At 37.4% G+C, this 7744-nt stretch overlaps 1 long non-coding RNA gene across 3 annotated transcripts; it reads left to right on the top strand.

The window, feature by feature from the left end:
* The first annotated feature begins 1155 nt into the window (after positions 1-1155).
* On the top strand, positions 1156-4113 carry LOC114827028 (uncharacterized). 3 transcript variants are annotated; one of them, XR_011571391.1, is made up of 4 exons: positions 1156-1634; positions 2223-2320; positions 2545-3099; positions 3549-4113. It is a non-coding gene; the product is annotated as an uncharacterized lncRNA (long non-coding RNA). The 3 variants fall into 3 exon arrangements; XR_011571390.1 differs by having other exon boundaries at positions 1157-1634; positions 3649-4113; XR_003776265.2 differs by having other exon boundaries at positions 2223-3099; positions 3649-4113.
* Positions 4114-7744: the final 3631 nt, after the last annotated feature.

The raw sequence follows: 7744 nt of genomic DNA, 5'->3' as shown, positions 1-7744 counted from the left end.
TATAACCATAAAAAAGGTATATCCCGTTACTTGATCTCTGAATGCTTATTTTTTGCGATTTTTGGCTTATGCGATCTCGAAGTATATAAAAATATGTTTGATGGTTGGATTGTTGAAACTAGTTTCTTAGAATCCGTATCCCATCAAAACAATAGATTCACTAACACTTCAGAGTTTATTTATACTTTCATTAAGTATAACATAAGATTTTGTGGTATCCACTTGTGTAAATATTTTAAATTGAAGATCAAATTAGTTCATTATATTCTTATAGGATCAAGGAGTGTAGTTGTAAAAAATCATCAAAATTGGAGTTAAAATAATCATTAAATCATGATTTTTCGTTTATAACCGACGAAAAGTTTTGTCCCGTTACTTGATTTCTGAATGTTTTTTTTTTTTGTGATGTTTTTCTTATGCGATCTCGAAGTATATACAAACAAGTTTGATGGTTGGATCGGTGAAACTAGTTTCGTAGAATGCGTATCGTATCAAAACAATATATTCACTAACACTTGAAGTTTATTTATACTTTCATTAAGTATAACATAAGCTTTTGTGGTATCCAATAGTGTAAATATTTTAAATTGAAGATCGAATTATTCATATATGGTTAAGGAGTGTAGCTGTAAAAAATCATGAAAATCGGAGTTAAAATAACCGTTAAATCTTGATTTTTTGTTTATAACCGTTGAAAAGTTATGTTCCGCTATTTGATCTCTGAATGGTTTTTTTTTTTTTTGCGATTTTTTGCGTATGCGATCTTAAAGTATATGCAAACAAGTTTAACAGTTGGATCATTGAAAGTGGTTTCTTAAAATACGTATCCGAGCAAGTTGAATGATATATATATATATATATATATTTAATAAGTAGCTTTAAATTTATTTATTTTGTACGTATAAAACTTAAGAAATTGAATTATATATATATATATTTATTTATTAATTAGCTTTAAATTTATTATTGTGGTTCGGATTAGGTTTTTGTTAAAAAAATATATTATTATAGGTTTTATGTATAAAAAATAAATTTGAAATGAGTAAAGTCACATAAGTAAATTTTATAATAATTTTTTTTAAAAGAAAATAACTTGCACGACACGTTAACTGGTGCGTCGCCCAACTTGTTAAAATTTTGGCGGAAAAAAATAGGTGCTTTGTTAAAATTTTCCCAATTTTGGACAAAATTGGACAGCCGGTCTCCCTTCCCTCTCGCCATCTCTCACCCCGTGTCGCGTAGCCTTCCTCCCGACTGCACACAGCCAGCTTCCTCCTCATCCTCTCCTCATCCGCACCCGTAGCCTTCCTCTTCATCTTCTTTCCATCCCTCCTGACTGCACCCAGCAGCAGGCAGCAGCACAAAGGATCGGGGCATCTAGTCCGTGCCGTATTGGAATTTTCTCGAGATTTTACTCGCTGTTTTGCAGAAAATGTCTCGAGTTGAGCAGCGATGGGAGCATCTAGTCCGTGTCGTATTGAGCAGGGAGACGATGGGGGCTGATGCGTATGGCCGGCATGCTACTGGAATTGTTGGAAATGTTCCTTCCTCACTTGCAAACAATAGGGATATTGATGAAATTCTGAGAGTTGCTGATAAAATCCAAGACGAAGATCCCAATATTTCCAGAATTTGTATGTTACCCACTTCTTTTTTGTACTTTTTACTTCCAATTTTGAATTATAGTTTTGTACCTTGCTTGGGTTGTGGAAATTAAGTTTGTTTTCCTAAATGTGACATAAGAATCAGCGAGGATAATTTGGTAGCTGGGGGGGGGGGGGGTGGGTTGAGTACTTGGTTCTTTTCTTTGGGTCGAAAGTATGATCGTTTGAGTTGATGAGAAGCAAAGCAACCCACCTTGTACATTTTCCTCTGTCGTGGTGAATTACACTAGGAGGCCATTCCTGAAGTGCATAACTGCCTTTAGAAAGATGCTCAAACAGCTCACTTGGAATTTCTTACACAAAAGGAAACAAGATCTACATGAAAAAAAAAAAAAAAAACCTTAAACCTCGAAATAGTGCCCCTCATTTTGTCAGACCAGATTGGCTGAAGGTAGTTCTGTTCTGGTTCGTTTAGCTTAAAAAATATTTGAACATGGGGAATCATCTAAACTCAGTTGTTGCTGTAATTTGGTGGTGAAAAACTTGTATATATTGCAAAATAATTAAATTCTATGTTTGCAACTCACAATTTTGAAAGTGTTGATTGTCACCCTGCAGTATGCGAGCATGCTTAATCTCTGGCTCAGTGTCTGGATCCCAATAGTGAAGGAAGGGGAGTATTACAGTTTAAGACTGGATTGATGTCTGTCATTAAGGTATATTTTCGTATGAAGGAAGAAATTTTTTTTTTTGGGGGGGGGGGGGGGGGGGAGGGGAGGTGCGGGCTTAAGTTTGAAGCTGTTAGATTTGTATTTACTTTTCATAACCCTTATATATGTACTTATCATCTCTTTATCAAAAAGAATTTATGTGCTTATGTTTTGTAATCTATTATTAAGCAATTTCTTGCATTTGTTTGTCCCCTTGTGCAAATTTCCAGCAAAAGCTAGGAAAAAAGGAAAGTGGAATCATAGATAGAAGCCAGGACATTGCTAACTTGCAAGAGTTCTACAAACTCTACAAACTGTGCATATGACAATTCATTTAATTGTTATACCTAACCTTTGCATTTAGGAACATAAAAGGGAAATGGGGTGGAGGGTTTTCTTCTTCAAATGGGTTGAGACTTTTGGTCTGAAAGTATGAAATACCTTCGATGGGAATCTTGAACAGGGTTTTGTCCTCTTTGTTTGGGCGAGTGATAGTTGTGTAACGTTTGGGAAGGTAGCTCTCTACAATTCAAATTATCTTTCTGAGCTTTCTTTTCTTCTAGTTACATAAAAATTGATATTGTCATATAGTTATTTGTTTGTGCTTTATTTTGGTATATTGATTTCTTTTTACTCAAATATACTGCTTCGTTTATATAATGCACAAAAACAAGGGGGAACACCCGAACAGGAGAAAGGTGCAGTTAAGGCTGTTCAAGATCTTTATGATGTTGTGCAACAAGGGGGAATGTCAATATTATTTTACCTTCAAAAAATTTATCCAGGTAGTTTTTTGATTCCTTTAATTAGGATCTTATTCTTGTTTCTTTGTGCTTTATGATGTAGTTGATGTGCTTATGTGCACAATTAAGTATCCTAAGTTGGGATTAATAGTTTCTTCTTGTCACAGTCTGCTCAGGTGATATTTTAGAGTTTATTGTTAGATTTACAAGAGGTTGAATTACTGAAAGAGTCATCCTGGCCAGCTTTGTCTTTAGACTCTTCGGTTATTGTGTTTCTTCCTTTCCCTGTTTCTCTCCCCCCCTCCCTTCTCTCCCTCCCTCCCTTTCGCTCTCCTTCTTTCCCTCCCTCTCGCAGATACATTTTTATTGTGAGTTACATTTTAATTCATTATTTTTCTTTCATTGTTTATTTTATATATTTATTATACTTCCTAATATATTTTATATATTCATGGGTTTGCCGCTAAATATCTAAGTTCTGTGATCTGCAGTTCGTGGAATGATGTATTATAGGAAAGCTCGTATGCTTCAGACTTCTGTTTCATTTTTCGTATTTTGTCCTGCTGCTTGATCCATTTCTTTATCTGTTAGAAGGATCAGATGTAGAGGGTGCAATTTCCAGTAATGACGCAACTGATACTCGAGCGTTTGAATTATCTCCGAAGCACGTGCTCATGCTGACTTAAAGTTTACATATGTTGAAACATGTCAAATATATGGAAAACAGAAAGAAAGCCAAAAACTTGAGGCTGCAGATATAGCATTGTGGCCCATGCAGCAGCCTGGGAAGCCGGGCAAGTCGAGATTGCAGCCCAGTTATCAGCCTAGGACGATGCATATGATTTTACAGGCCTTACAGATGTTTGGCCTTCAAATTCCGATGCCAGCACCTGATCTTGCTCCACCTTCGATCTCGCAGCCACTTCATTTAGCCGATACCAGTAGCCTGATGCATCAAACCTAGACAACTACTTGTAGTTTTTTTTTTTTTTATGTTCGGACATCTTGTATGTACATTTTCATATATTTTATAATTAAATACCTTTTCTTGGTTTATTAATTATTTTTTATAATTTAATTCCAATATTTATAAAAAATTAAATAAAAAATATTTTGTCAAAAAATAAAAAAGAAAAAGAAAAAAGCAGGGTTTGCGAGACGAAGAAGTAATGTGCGTCGCACAAACCCTACTGTCATTGCATTTGTGCGACAGTTAGCATGCGACGAAGAACTAACATCCATTGTGCAAAATGTCTGCGACAGTTGGCATGGGATGAAGAACTAACATGCATTGTGCAAAATGTCTTTGCGCGACCCAGTGTCTTTGCGCGACGAAGGACCTACGTCGCGCAAACTTTTTTGTACTAGTGATAAAACTACCTCAACTATTGGGTCATTAACAGTTTCATATTTCGTCTTTAAAAAGTTTCAATGTCATACCTCATCTACGAATTTTTTACAATTTCATATTTTTTGTCAGTTTTTTGTCAATTATTCTGTTAAAATATTAAAAAATTAATTAAATATTAAAAAGTAAAAAGTAAAAATATTTAATAATTTTTTCAAATGGGGACGCACCCCTTATCCCCTTCGCCCTTTCTTCTCCCTCCCATCTTCCCCAAACCTGGATCCCACCCTCATCCGCGCCTCCCCCTCCCATCTTCCCCAAATCCAGATCCCACAATACCTCCTCCAACTTCAACCAGTTGTTCGCCTTTGACCTCATCTCCAACCTCTGGTTCTGCCTCCCCCTCCCTCACCTTCCCCTATTCCTCCTCCTTCTTCTGCACCGACGACTTCTTTCTCATCACCGCCCCCTTTATCACATTCTCCCCTATTCTCAAGCGCCACTGGCTCTCCACCTCCCCTCTCCGATTTTCCCGCATCAACCCCCTCGTCGGTGTCGATTCTCCCCCATCCCTAGATTCGTCATCCTCGGTGGCGTCCGATTCCTGGCTCCTCTACCTTCCCCTCCCTGCTGATATCTGCTCCAGAAACTAGTCCCAATCGTTCTCCTCCGCCCTATCGGGACCCGAATGTGTTGGCGTAGGCGAGCTGCGGGTTGGGGGGGCGATGGTGGGGTTGAATTTGAAGGATGAGGAAGAGACGGCGGCGATGATGGAGTTAAAGGACTGTTTGGGTGAGTTGTAGGCGTGGAGATGGAGGAAGAAAGGGTGGCGGTGGGGTGGTAAGCTTGGGGGGGGGGGAACAAGGGAAGAACCAAAGAAGAAGAAGAAGGGGTGAAAGAAGCTTGGGGGGACACAGGAAGAGCTGAAGAAGAAGAAGGCGTGAGGAGTGGGTCCCCATTTAAAAAAAATTATTATTATTTTTTTTAATTTTTAATATTTAATTAATATTTTTAATATTTTTTTAATATTTTAACGGAAGAATTGATAGAAAATTGACGGAAGGTATGAAATTGTAAAAAATTCGTAGATGAGGTATGACATTGAAACTTTTTAAAGATGAGATATGAAACTGTTAATGACCCAATAATTGAGGTAGTTTTATGTAATTTACCCTAATAAAAATGAATTTAATAGAAATAATCAAATAAATTAACAAAATAAAATAAACTAAAAGAAAATGATTTTTGAAAATTAAACTGTGAAAGTATTAGGGTTCCACCGTCACCTTAACAATCTTACGTAGTTCTTTCAATTACTTATGACTTATACATACATATTTGAAGGTTAGGTTTTCCTAATATATGCCTACTTGGACTAGGGATGGGCAACGGTTGTGGCAGGTGGGTAACCGCGATTATTTACCTATAGTTGTTTATGTTCATACCTGCATAACCGTTTACCCGTTGGGTAATTGCATAAACGGTTATACCCATACCCATAACCGTTTATAAATGGTTAGCCATACTCATAACCGTGTGCCTATTTAACCATAATCGTTTACCCATTTAACTATAACCATTTACCCGTTTACTCGTTTTTGAACTCGTTTACCCGTTTTTGAACTCATTTTTTAACTATAACCATTTTCGCGGATCATCGGTTAGAGTGGCATATGACTTATTATTTTAGCATATCCTCGTAGTACTCGTCACTACGAACACATAGGTGAAAGCCGTTTGCGAGTCCGAATTATACCGGTAGAGTTACGAACGTTTGAAGTTGGTTATTTAAAGGTAGTTAAATTATTTGAACTCTCACCTTGTGGGAAGACTAACCAATCATCCTTTAAGCAAAGAGAAAAGGGAACCAATCACATAAAAGGAGGACAAAGCCTCAAGCCAATCAGAAAAAGAAAAAAAAAAAAGGGAAAGCTGGAGATTTCCCGTGGGTTTTTTCGTTCACGACCACCCATTTTCCAAGGCTGATTCCGTCCAACTCCGGCGGAGTTTTTCGAAGTCGCCACCACCATATTGAAGCTCTCATTCCCCTCTACAAAACCTACCCAAGAACCACCTTGGTTAACCCCTGTACGTGGCGGTTCGAGGCCACAAAACCCGATGAAAACCAATGGTGTTCTAGCCACCCTTTTCATTTTTCAAACGAATCTGCAAAGCAATGGCCGACACCACCACTTGGGCTTTGTAGCCCATCATCCCAGGAGAAAATCATGACCAGCCTTGACCCCGTTGGAGCACCGAGGAAGAAGAATCGAAGTTCACCGAAGTATAGGGTTACCGACTGGTTTTAACAAAATTGAAGCTTTTCTCGGCCTATTTGGCCTGGGTCACAGGTATAGATGAATTTTCATGTCTGGATCGTGTGATTTGGTGGAGAAATGAGAAAGTTATAACGATTTAAAGTTTGCCCAATTCCCGCGGACAGCTGTCTTTCAAACCATTTTCCGGCCACTTTCGGCCACCATTTGGACTCCAAGATGGTATAATCTTGTTCTACATTTCTCTAGCTTCGATTTGGTATATTATGGGTTGAATTTGGTTGAGAAACAAGTGAGATATGAAGTTCCAAAGATCGCCCAGGAAATCTGCAAAAACTGCAGAATCAGGCAAAGTCCCATTAAGGTCCACCACTTGATTAGAATAGTAATCGACGATTCGACCGTTGGATCGTCACCAAAATTTAATACATTATAGTACGTAATATTTGAGGACCATAGAAACTTAGAGATCAGGAATCCGACGTATGGATCTTCCCGAATTGGATGTGTAAGTTTATAAAATAAATGTTAACTGCCACTTGGTTTTGGGCAATTGGCGGAGATCCGACCGTTGGATCGCAATGAAATTTTAATATGTTATTCTAGACGTATAATGTGTATCTTTGGAAGTTACGGATTGAAAATCTAATACGCCGATCTTCCGGATCAAGTTATACAGGGTTGTAGACCCTACAGTTGATTTTTGATCGACGATTGACTTATGGTCAATGGGTCTCAAACTATTTTAGAATGTCCTTGAGGATATGTTTTATGTGAATTACGTATTCTATTTATGAGGATTCTAAGATGTGGTTGATAATTGGTCGCAGGTGCCGATCGTTCGGGACGCCCCGATGGTTGTGCTAGGAAGTTGTAGCATGGACTAGAGGTGAGTGGATCTTTCCTTACTCATCTTATGTTTCATGATTGATAATTCTATAAATGATATTAAATAAAATTGAGAACTTATGCCATGACATATATATATATATATATATATATATATATATAGATATATATATATTTATATGTTATAAAATACTATGAGATGGTTGAGTTAGAT

Source organism: Malus domestica, chromosome 09, assembly GCF_042453785.1.
Source record: "Malus domestica chromosome 09, GDT2T_hap1".
NCBI lineage: Eukaryota > Viridiplantae > Streptophyta > Magnoliopsida > Rosales > Rosaceae > Malus > Malus domestica.
Note: the sequence above shows the minus strand (reverse complement) of the source record. Positions and strands in the feature narration are given on the sequence as shown.